The sequence below is a fragment of the Penaeus japonicus genome, unplaced genomic scaffold (genome assembly GCF_977035675.1).
Source record: "Penaeus japonicus unplaced genomic scaffold, GWHDUDI00000001_assembly GWHDUDI00000041, whole genome shotgun sequence".
Lineage (NCBI taxonomy): Eukaryota > Metazoa > Arthropoda > Malacostraca > Decapoda > Penaeidae > Penaeus > Penaeus japonicus.
Window position 1 is genome coordinate 630,960 of NW_028234443.1, and position 12,500 is coordinate 643,459.

At 34.9% G+C, this 12,500-nt stretch overlaps 1 protein-coding gene across 1 annotated transcript in view; it reads right to left on the reverse strand.

The window, feature by feature from the left end:
• The window catches only part of LOC122260167 (uncharacterized), a gene marked incomplete at its 5' end in the record, with an annotated part of 21,309 nt that overhangs the window by 2,482 nt on the left and 6,327 nt on the right, over positions 1-12,500 (reverse strand).

Below are 12,500 nucleotides of genomic sequence, written 5' to 3' on the forward strand. Positions count from 1 at the left end.
GATGATAATAGCAATAAAAGGCAATACTAATGATAATGATAACTTTCACATTCTGTAGCACATTCATACAAAGTGTCTTTAGGATATGAATAATTAGTGACCGTTACACATGACTTCAATTCACCTTCGCTGACAGACCATTATTTATCACAACTTTTATTGTTGTTATCTTTAGGTTTGTTTGTTGTGGTAGTAGCAGTATTGTCGTTATCACTACCACTGTTGTTGTTGTTATTATCATTATTATTATCATCGTCATCATTTAAGATATTATCATTATTGCTGCTTCCGTGATTATTATCATCATTATTGGTATCATTATTATCATTGTCATTATCATTATTGAAATTATCATTATTATTACTATTATCTTTATTATACTTATCTTTATAATCATTTTCATCATCATCATCACCATTACTATTGTTTTCATTATTGCTATTATCATTATTATCATTGTCAGTATTATTATTATCATTATAATTCTATCATCTTCATTTTTATTATCAGAGTTATTATTATCATTAATATTATTACAATTATTATCATTAGTACTATTATCATCATCATTATTACTGTCAATACTATTCTTATTGTTGTTGGTATTGTCATAAATCATTACTATTACTGTTATTATTGTCATTATCATTCTTTATCAAAGAGTCAACTTAGTTCAGTGGCTTTAGGAGGATTTTTTTTTTTTTTTTTTTTTTTTTGCCAATAACAGATTTAGTGTTTATTTATTTCTTTGCCTACCTCTTTTTCCGCATGTGCCGATATTGCTATAATGATAAGATGAAGCTTGGTTGCTCTTATGCCAGGTCCCTGAATGCCCATAATCTCTATCTATAGTATCATTATCAACAAACTATTCTATAAGACCTTTTAATAACCATTTCAGTATCTATCGATTTATCAATTTATGCGTAAAAAATATTCAAATGATAATCAAAGGAAGTATAGTTACCGTTAGACTCAATTCCCTCGCTCACCCGAATCACCCAGGCTTACTAATGATTCCAATATGATGGTGTTGGTGGTGGTGATGTGATGATGGTGATGGTGTGATGATGATGTGATGGTGGTGTGATGGTGATGATGATGGTGTAATGATGATGATGATGATGATGATGGTGATGTGATGATGGTGGTAATGATGATGTGATGATGATGATGGTGTGATGGTGATGGTGTGATGATGATGGTGATGGTGTGATGATGATGTGATGGTGGTGTGATGGTGATGATGATGGTGTGATGATGATGGTGATGGTGTGATGATGATGTGATGGTGGTGTGATGGTGATGATGATGGTGTGATTATGATGATGATGCTGATGCTGATGATGATGGTGATGCTGATGGTGATGTGATGACGGTGGTAATGATGATGTGATGATGGTGTTGGTGGCGGTGGTGGTGATGATGTGATGATGATGGTGGTGTGATGTGATGGTGTGATGATGATGGTGTGGTGATGATGATGGTGATGGTGTGATGATGATGATGGTGATGATGATGATGGTGGTGTGAGGATGATGATGGTGTGATGATGATGATGATGATGGTGTGATGGTGGTGTGATGATGATGATGATGGTGTGATGAGGATGATGATGGTGTGATGATGGTGCGGTGTGATGGCGATGATGATGGTGATATTAATGGTGATGATAATGATAATAAAATGATACTAATAATAATTATACTAACAATAATGATAATAATGTTCGTAATAATTATGATAATAGTAATAATAATCAAAACAAGTCAAATGATAACAAGAACAAAAAAGTGATGATAATGACACCAATCGCAACTTAGTGATGACGGTTTTCATAGATGCGAGAAGTGTCAGCGCCGAGCGAGATAACTACTTTTGTCAGCATTGAAATCGCTCAATAACCTGTAAACCAGTTTTTACATTTGTACATATATCAATATCCTATTTATATTTCTATATTTACACTAGACCCGTGTTTATATATTTTTATCACATCTATCATATAGAATCCTACATTTGCTTAAATACTAATGTGATATATCAGTCAGTGTACCCATATTACAGTACATATCTGAGTATATTTCATATCACATCTCCTTATACATGTGATGCCTATATCCTCTCTATATATACTGATGTGTCTATATGTTTTTGTTATGTTTCTGTATAAATTCTACATATCGTTCTTTACGGTCATTTCTCTCTCTCTCTCTCTCTCTTTCTCTCTCTCTCTCTCTCTCTCTCTCTCTCTCTCTCTCTCTCTCTTTCTCTCTCTCTCTCTCTCTCTCTCTCTCTCTCTCTCTCTCTCTCTCTCTCTCTCTCTCTCTCTCTCTCTCTCTCTCTCTCTCCCTCTCTCTCTTGATATCAAGCGATTACCAAGTTCATTAATATTAACTTAATTCATTCATTCATCAGTTACTATCAGCTGGGCGAGGTAACTATTCAGAATGAATATGTTTTTATGACTTGTAATATTTATATTGATGTCGATCTGAATATTCATATCTATGTTTGTATCTACATGTGTATATCTATATCTATATCTATCTATCTATCTATATATATATATATATTTATTATTTTTTTTTTTCATTTTCATTCAGTTGAACATAGAGATCCACAAAACAGACGAAAAAATAGAAAAAAAATAGATGAAAAATACATATATGAAGATAGATGGCTGCATAATTACGAATCTATTTATGATGTTTATATGTGAGTTAGGAAGTGTGTGTGTGTTTGCATTTGTTTTTGTGTTTGTCTGTGTGCTTGTCCATTTCCTTGTGACAAAGCGTGAAACTAAACACCCATCCACAAAATAGGTAAACAGCATAATTGGATAATCGAGAAACTGGCTTAATTGTACTTGAAACTGCTCTGTCGCCACCACATTGGTTTTAAGGAAGACATATGGGAGGTAGCGGGAGGGAGGGAGGGAGGGAGGGAGGGGGAGGGTCCCTCGGAGGTGGTGAGGGGGCCCCGAGGCTGGGGGGGGTTGGAAGAGTGAGGGGGAAGTAAGGTGGGAAAAACAAAGGAAGGGAAAGGGAGAGGAAGAGAGGAGAAGAGAAGAAAAGAGGGGGAAGGAATGGAATTAGGAAAGAAAAGAGAAGGGAAAAGGCAAAAGGAGAGGAACGAACGTGAGTGAGGAAAGAAGAAAAAGAAAAAGAAGGTGAAAGAAGGAGGAGGAAGAGAAGAGGGGAGAGAGAAGGGGAGGGATGAGGGAGTAGGAAGAAACTGGAATAAGAGAAGATGGGGAGGGGAGGGGAGGGGAGGGAGACGGTGGACGAGGGGTCAGTGCGAGATTCACGGAAGGGTGAAGGAGAGGGGGGGGGGGAAGGAGGAAGGAAAGAAGGAAGGGACGGTGTGAAAGAAGGGGGAAGGAGGGATGATGAGGGGGGAAAAGGAAGGCGGTTAATAGGCGGGGGATAAAAGGGTGGAGGGGGGGGGGGGGGTGGGTGGGGAGAAGGAGGAAGAGGAGGAGGGTTAATTTTTTTTTATTAATGTTGGGTTTTTTTTGAGGAGGAAGGGGAGGGTTTTATGGTTTTGAGAGTGGGGGTATTAAGTTGTATGTTGTATTTAAGTTGTATTTTAATGGGTAAAGGGGAATGTTTGTTTTATTTTAGTATAATAGTAAAAGAGGGAGGAGGAGGGTTTGGTGGTTAAAGGATCTTAAAGTGTTAATTTTAGTGTTATAAATGACAATTTATACTAAGTAAAAGGAAATAAAGGTTTAAAATGGTAAAATGGTGAAAATTGTTATTTAAAAATTAATAAAATAATAAGGTTATGGTTTTTTATTTTGTGTTTTTTTGTGGTTTTAAATATTTTTTATATTTAAAAATTATAAAAATAAAGGGGTAAAGGAAATTAGTGTAAAATTGTTTTTTTTTCTTTGGGTATAATTATAAGGATCCTCGTTTTTTTTTTTTATTGTTTTGTGGTCACCGTGCGGGGAACAGCGGGGAGGGGAGCGGGGGGGGTGCGTGAGGGGCGGGAGGGCCGCGGGCGGGCAAGGCGGGGGGGCGGGGGGGCGGCGGCGCGCCAGGGGGGAACGCCCCGGCACACACAACCTTGAAGAGAGAGAGAATGAGAGCGCTAAGGGGATACATGGGAGGGGGGAAGGGTTGCGGACCCAAAACAGTCACGGTTCCAAATTAAAAACACCTGTGGGAAACATGTTCCTGAACTTTTTCTTGGAAAAAGTCGTGCATGGGTTGCGTTTCTAGGTTTGTAAGGGAATTCGTCGCCTTGGCGTGGATGGAGTATTTTTTTTTTTTTTGGTGTTTGTTGTTGGCTTTGCGGTTTTTTCAAAGTTTGGAAAATGATCTTTCGAAAAATATTGATGTTGTTCAGGGGAAACCTTCGAGAGGTAGGAGAAGAGACTTTGGGATTGACGAAAAAAAAAAAAAAAAAAAGGAAAAAAAAAAAAAAAAAAAAAAAAAAAGAAAAAAAGAAAAAAAAAAGAAAAAAAAAAAAAGAAAAAAAAAAAAAAAAAAGGAAGAAAAAAAAACAAGAAGAAAAAAAACAAAAAACAAAACAAAACAAGAAGAAAAAACAAAAAAAAACGAAAAAAAAAAAAGAAAAAGAAGAAGGAAAAGAAAAAGAAAAAAAAGAAAAAGGAAAAAAAAAAGAAAAAAAAAAAAAAGAAAAAAAAGAAAAAAGAAAAAAGAAGAAGAAAAAGAAAAAAAAAAAAAAAGAAAAAAAAAAAAAAAAGAAAAAAGAAAAAGAAAAAAAAAAAGAAAAAAAAAAAAAAAAAAGAAAAAAAAAAAGAAAAAAAGAAAAAAGGAAAAGGAAAAAAAAAAAGGGAAATGACTCTTGCTTTGACGGTATTTTGTAAACGAAGAACTTCAATGTAATAAAAGAAAAAAAAAAGAAGAAAAAATCCCCTCCCCCTTCCTTTTTATCTTTCTCTCCTCTCTCCTCCCTTCATTTCTTTCTCTCTCTCACTCACTCACTCACTCTCTCTCTCTATTTATCTACCTCTCTTTATCTCTTTCACCCCCCACCCCCCGCTTTTCTCTCTTTATCCCTTCCTTCCTCTCCCTCCACCTTTTTCTATCTCTTTTTTTCTCCTTTTTGCAAACTTCACGTCACGCTCTCTCGATGTGACTGCTGCGAACGAGGACTCGAGACTCAGGAGGAACGGAGGACGGTTGGTGGGTTAATGTAATGTGATGCGAAAAAGAGAGGGTTACGCGGGAAGGCGGGGTCGGTAGGGAGAGGCGGGTGTGTTATGGGGAGTAAGTGGTGGGGGAAGCGAGCGAGATGAAAGGGAGAGGGAGAACGCAGGAGCAACGAGCAAAGAAGGGAAAAAGAGCGAGAGGTGAGGGGAAAGAGGGGGAGAGAGACCAAGGAAAGAAAGGGCAGAGAAAAAAAAGGACGAAGAGAAGCGAGAAGAAGGACAGCGAGAGAGTCGGAGAGAGGAGACAGAGAGAGGATGAGTGAGGGAGTCCAGAGTTGAGTGAGAGAGCGCAGGAGTAGAGTGAGGGACCGAGAGATTAAAGAGAAAAAGAAAAAAAGAAAAAAAAAGAGAGAGAGAGAGCGAGAGCGGAGAGAGAGGAGCGAGAAGCGCGTAGAGAGAGAGAGAGTGCGTGGTGAGAGCGGAGACGCTCGCGGAGCGAAGATACTTTGCCCGAGCGCTACTCCCGTCCCCCCCCGCCACCCCCTCCCCCCCCCCCCCCCCCCCTATCTCTCTCCTCTCTCCCCCCCCCACCGCGCTCCTACGCACGCTCATCACCCGCCCTGCCCTTTAACCGAGCGCACCCTCACCACCCGCCGTCCCCCCCGCCCTTCCTCCCCCTCCTCCCCCCCTCTCTCCTCCTCCTCCCCTCCCTCTTCCTCCCCCTCCTCCCCCCCCTTCCCCCCCCTCCTCTCCACCCTCTCCCCTTCTCTCTCTCTCTCCTCTCTCTCTCTCTCTATCCGTATTTATTTTAATGCGGTGGTTGTAGGAAGTTTTTTATTTTTAATATTATAAAAAAATGCGGTTTACGTTTAAATTAGTTTTTTAATTTAATATTATAATTAAAATAATTGTTAAGGCGGTTTTGTTTTGTTGTTTTATTTTTAATATGCGGTTTTGGTATGTAGGAGGTATACACTTTGTTGTTCTAGTGTTTGCCGATAGAAAAACGAAAAAAAAAAAAAAGAAAAAGAGGAAAGTGCCGCGAAAAAAAAAAAAAAAAAAGAAAAACGAAATGCCGAAAAAAAAAAAAAAAAGGTTGAAAAGTAAAAAAAAAATTAAACGAAAAGGAAAGAAAAATGCGAAAATAAAAAAGAAAACGAAAGAAAAACGAAGTTGCGAAAAAAAAAAAAAAAAAAATAAAAGAAAAGAAACGAAAAAAAAAAAAAAAAAAAAAAGGAAAAAAAAAGTAAAAAAAAAAAAAAAAAGAAAATAATAAAAATACGAACCGAAAAAAAAAAAAAAAAAAAAAAAAAGAAAAAAAAAAAAAAAAAAATAAAAAAAAAATTTGCGAAAAAAAAAAAATGTGCGAAAAGAAAAGTTAAAAAAAAAGTAAACGAAAAGTAGAAAAAAAAAAAAGAAAAAATTAAAAAAAGAGAAAAAAGTTTGAATGCGAAAGAAAAGTAAAAATAAGAAAAAAAATTGGGAAATAAAAAATAAAAAACGGCTGCGAAAAAAAAAAAAAAAAAAAAACTATCACAATAAGTAAAAAACAAAACGAAATAATACGAAAAAAAAGAGGAAAAAAAAAAAAAAAATCATAAGTTGGTTTGAGTTTGAAAAAAAAATGATGCGAAGCTAGAAAAAAATTTAATAAATAAAAAATGTTCGAAGTAAAAAAATAAAAATTAAATGAAATAAAAAAGGAAATTAGATTAACGAAAAAAAATGAAGGCCGGTAAAAAATAAGAAAATATGTATATATAAAATACAAATTAAAAAAAAAAAAAAAAAGAAAAAAATTATAAAAACGATAAATAAAAAATGAAAAGAAACATAAAGATAAAAAAAAAAAAAAAAAGGTGTTATGCGAAGAAAAAATAAAAAAATAGTTTAAAAAAAAAAATAAAAAAAATAAAAAAAAGAATAAAAAAATAAAAAAATAATTTAAAAAACAACAAAAAAATAATAAATAATAAAAAAAAGGTGGTTTTTTGGTTTGATGGCAGAGAAGGGTAGCGAAGGGAGGCCCCTTCTTTTCTTTATCCTACTTGGGGCGGTGTTTTTGAGATTTGAGGCGGAAAGAAGTGGAGGCTTGGGGGGGGGATTTGATTTTGGGAGGGCCCTTTGGGCTTCTTCCTGCGAGGGCACCTTCCTCCTTCCGGCGGAGGCGGGCGCGGAGAGGCTTCTTCTTCTCAGCTTTCCTTTTCGGCCACTTTGCTCTGTGAGGTGGGTCCCCTCTTAATCTTGCAGGACCCTTTTTACCCGTCGCATCGGTTCGATTGCTTGGGAGGCCCTGCGCTGGGGCCTATTTCGTTGGTCCTTGCACGGTCGGGGGCTCGGGGGGTGTGTTGGGGGGGGCCTGCTTGGCAAGTTTGTTAGTGTATTGATCTTATATAAAAAAACGTGTCTTTTTTTTATAATTGTAAATTAGTGGAGTGTTATGTTGTGTTCTGTCAGTCAGTTTTTTTTTCATTTTAAAATATGGAAAACATGCAGTTTAGGAATAAGCATACATAAGCAAACATAAAACATAATACATAAAATTAAACAAACACCGCCTGTACAGTAACAGTTTTGGCAACAGAACGGGAATTATTACGGTTGGTATGTGGTTAACCCTGCCTAAAAAAGTATGGTTTAGAGGGTAATTTAAGTAAGATTTAAGACGGGTATAAGAGGGCACTTATACGTGCACAGACAAGTACACTGACACAAATACAGACAGAACATGTTGCAAGAGTCAATCATCAATCTGACTCTCACTCTCCACTAATATTCTCTATCTATTCTATATCTATTATTCCTAATCTCTCAAATATCTCTTGTGTTATGTGTGTGAGTGTGTTTTGTGAGTGTGTGAGATTGGGGAGATAGTTTGAGTGTGGAGAGATTTATTGAGGGTGGCGGGGGGTGCTTTTACTGAGTGGAGTTATTGATGGGAGAGAGCGTGATGTGGGTGTGTGTAATTGTGTGAATAGTGTTGGAGGGTATTTATGAGATTTCTAGTGTGCTAGCTAGCGTGCATAGAGTTGCGATCGATCTAGCGTGCGGGATTTAGTAGTTGAGCGTGTGAGAGATAGATATATAGTTGGGTTGGGTGGGGTGGGGGGGGTTGTGTGGGGTGGTAGGGTGTGAAGGGAGTGTGTGGGTGGGGTCGTTGTTGGTTGGTTGTGTGGGGGGGGTGGGGTGTGGGTTTGTGTTTGGGGGGGTGGGGGTAGTGGTGTTGTATGGGGGGGTGTGTGGGGGGTTGGGGGTGTTGTGTGTGTGGTGTTTGGGGCGGTGGTCTGGTGCTGGTGGGGGGGGGGGTGGAGAGAGTGATAGTGCGTATTGTGTGATATTTTGTGGATATATGATATATATATATATATTGTATAATATATTTATATATATGTGTATAGGTACGATATATTTATTTTATATTTATATATATTTTTATATAGAGATATATAGATTGTGATATAATTTTGGTGTGTTGTTGGATGTGTGTCGGTTAGTTTGTTGTATTTTGTAGGGGGGGTGGGTTGTGTACATGGTGGTGGGTGGGTGTTCGTGTGTGGTGTTGGGAGGTGTTAGTGGGGGTTGTGTGGTGGGTGTAGGGGGGTGGTAGATTTTTCCATAAATACTAAACCACAACAAACCTTCCCACTCCCCACCGGGGGGGGGGGGTGTGGGTTGGTGTGGGGTTGTGGTATGTGTGGGCCGCACGCCGCAAACCTACAGTACATCGCCCGTTGTGTTTGTTGTTTTGTGTAGTGTTGTGTGTTTTGTGTTAGTTGGTTGATGTTGGGTGTGTGGTAGTCCGAACCACATTTTTTAGTCTTTTTTGTGTACCTATCGTCCCGGCCCTCACGCCTAAAGACTTAACCTGGTATGTGTATGGTGTGTGTAAGTTATTGTTTTTGTGTGTTTTTGTTTTTTCTGTGGTGTGTTTGTGTAAATAAATATAAATTTACCTAAATATCATAATTTTATAAATTTATATTATACACTATATATATATTTATATTATATATAATATATTATATTATATATATTATTATATATACTTGTTATTATTTATATATTATTATATATTTATTTATTATTATATATTATAATATATATATATTGTATTTATTATATATATATATATTTATATATATATTATATATATTTATATGTATGTAGTGATTAATTTGTTATATTCGTATAATACATACTTAGATATAATTATATAAATATATATATATATACTATATATATATATAGATATATATGGACATTTTTATATTTTATATATATATATTTATATATATATATATTGATATATTATATATATATATAGTGGTGTGCTGTGTGTGTGTGTGTGTGTGTGGGTGTGTGAGTGTGTGTGTGTGTGTGTGTATAACATATATTATATATATTATATATATATATATATATATAATATATGATTTATATTTATATATATTATATGTATATTGATTATATATATATACATATAGTAGATATATATATTTATATATTATATAGATAGGTATATATTATTAATATACATTTATATATATTTATATATATATCTATATATATATTGTTATTTATTTATATATATATATATACATATGTATATATATTATATATATATATATTATATATTATAAATATATTTATATGTGTTGTGGGGTGTTGTGTGTGGTGTGTGTGGGTGGTGTGTGGTGTGTGTTGTGTGTGTTGGTGTGTTGTGTGTGTGTTGTGTGTGGTGTGTGTGTGATATGCTTATTATATTTATATAAGTATACATATATATATATTTATATATTCACATTATATAATATATATATATTATGTATATCTATATATATTAATATATATATATATATATAAATATATGTAGAAAATATAAAATGATATCTATATATCTATACAATCTATGGTGTATCTGTATTATATTTCTATATATTTATATATATATATATATATATATAAAATGTTATAAAATGTTTATATGAGTTATTATATATTTATATATAAAATTTTAAATAAAATTATATATATATATTTTTTGTATAAATTAAATATATTATATACCTTTACATCTCTCTCTCTCTCTCTCTATTCTCCTCTCCTCTCTCTCTCTCTCTCTCTCTCTCTTCTAAAAATAATAATATATATATATATATTTATTTATATATAATTATAATATATATTTTAGTATGTTTAATTTACTATATAAAATATATGTATATATATATACATATTTTTTTATATTATATATTATATATATATAATATATATATATATTATTATGTATGTATATATTTACTTTATATAAAATATGTTATATATATAAAAATTTATTTTTTATATATATATATATATATATATATATATATATAATATGTATATATAATAAACACACATATAAAAAATACATATAATTATATATTTTAAAATTTATATATAAAATATATAAAATATATATATGTATGTATGTATGAAATTTTAAACCGGGGGAAAGCATGTGTGTAGGGCCCACTCAAGGACGCGCGTGGTGAGGTCAGAACCCCCTCCCTTAATTCGGGGGAAAAAAAAGAAAAAAAGGGTTAAACCCAAAAACGTTCCCAATTTTGGTTTCTTTTAAAAGCGAGGATTTGGACCCCCCACGTGAGGGGGGGGGGGGGGCGGAAGGCTGATATCAAATGGGGGTTTTTCGGGGAGGGTTTATGAAGGGGGGAAAAATGATGATGAGATGATGATGGATGAGGAGGAGGAGGGGGGGAGGAGGGGGAAAAAGGAAGGAAAAAGGGGAAGGGAGGGAAAAAGGGGGGGAAAAAAAGGAAGGAAAGGAGGAGGGGGGGGGGGGGGGGTAAAGGAGGGGAAAGGGGGGGGGAGGGGGGAAAGGAAAAAATGGAGGGGAGGAAGGAGGGGGGAGGGGGAAAGGGGGAAAGGGGAAGGGGAAGGGGGGGGAAGGAAGAAAAGGAAAAAAGGAAAGACGGGAGGAGGGGGGGAGGGGAGGAGGGGGGAAGGAGGGGGAAGAGTGGAGGAGGGGGGGAGGAGGAGGAGGGGGAAAAGGAGGGGGAGGGGGAAGGGGGGGAGGGGAAAAAGGGGGGATGGGGGGGAAAAAAGGGGGGAAGAGAGAAAAAAAAGGGACTGCTTCACTCAGAGGACGGAGAGAAAGAAATTGTGATTTCTTATCATTATGCAAATGACTTGTTTCCTTTTTCTGTCTCTTTCTTAATTTGAAACGAAAAAAAACATTTATCTCGGTAGGATAGAAATCCGTGAGTAAAAACGGAAGAAGGAGTGAAAGGACGAAAGAAATAAAGAATGAAAAAAACAAAAAAACAAAAACAAACATACGAAGAGAAGTCAAAGAAAGGGAAAGAAGAGCCAAAGAAAATAGAAGAAAAGGAGCCAGAGAGGAGACGAGAAGAGGCGCAATAAAGTCAGAGTTAATCATGTGCATGACTGACGCGGGCGTTAGGGGGTAGGGGGGTCGTGGGCTGTGGGGGGGAGAGGGGGGGAGTTGGTGGTTGAGTGCGTTTGTGTGTTTCTAGTTATGTGTGTGAGTGGAGGGGGGAGGGGGCGGGGGGAGGGTTGCTCTTGGTTTTGAAGGACTGGAAATTTGTGGAAATAATTATTACTTTGCACGGTGATAGATGGCGCTGTTATGAAGGGATGGAAGAGTTTGTCCGTGAAGAAAAATCTTAGGCCTATAATTGACATACATACATACATATATACATACATTCATATATATACATACATACATGTTTGTATTTATATATCAAAATGCGTTATTGCATTCTACCATCTTTCTCACATATATATATACATTATATAATATTATATATATTTATATATATTATATATTAATATATACATAAATATAAATTTATATTTTTTTATATATATATTACATATTATATTATATGCCCTACTTCTATCTACGATTGCTCGATCTTTCTTCTCTTCCTCTAACATACATAAATTTAACACACCACACACACACCCACACACACACACACACACACACAACCCACAAATATATATATATATAATTTTATAATATATATATATATAATATATTTTATATATGTACCTTTATATATATATATATATATTTTTATATTTTTTAAAATATATATATAATATTTAATATATATAATGCATATGATGTGTGTGTATTATATAACCCTATTTATTTTTATATATTTTATATATTTATAATTTTATATTTTAATATATATAAAATATATATGTAATATTTTTCTCTCTGGGGTTTCCTTCGATTTTTTTTTCAAGCTTTTCCCGGGGCCATCTTATTGATACTGACTGGAAAACTAAATTGTTCTTTTGATGGTATATTTGTTGTATATATTAAATTTAATAGAAA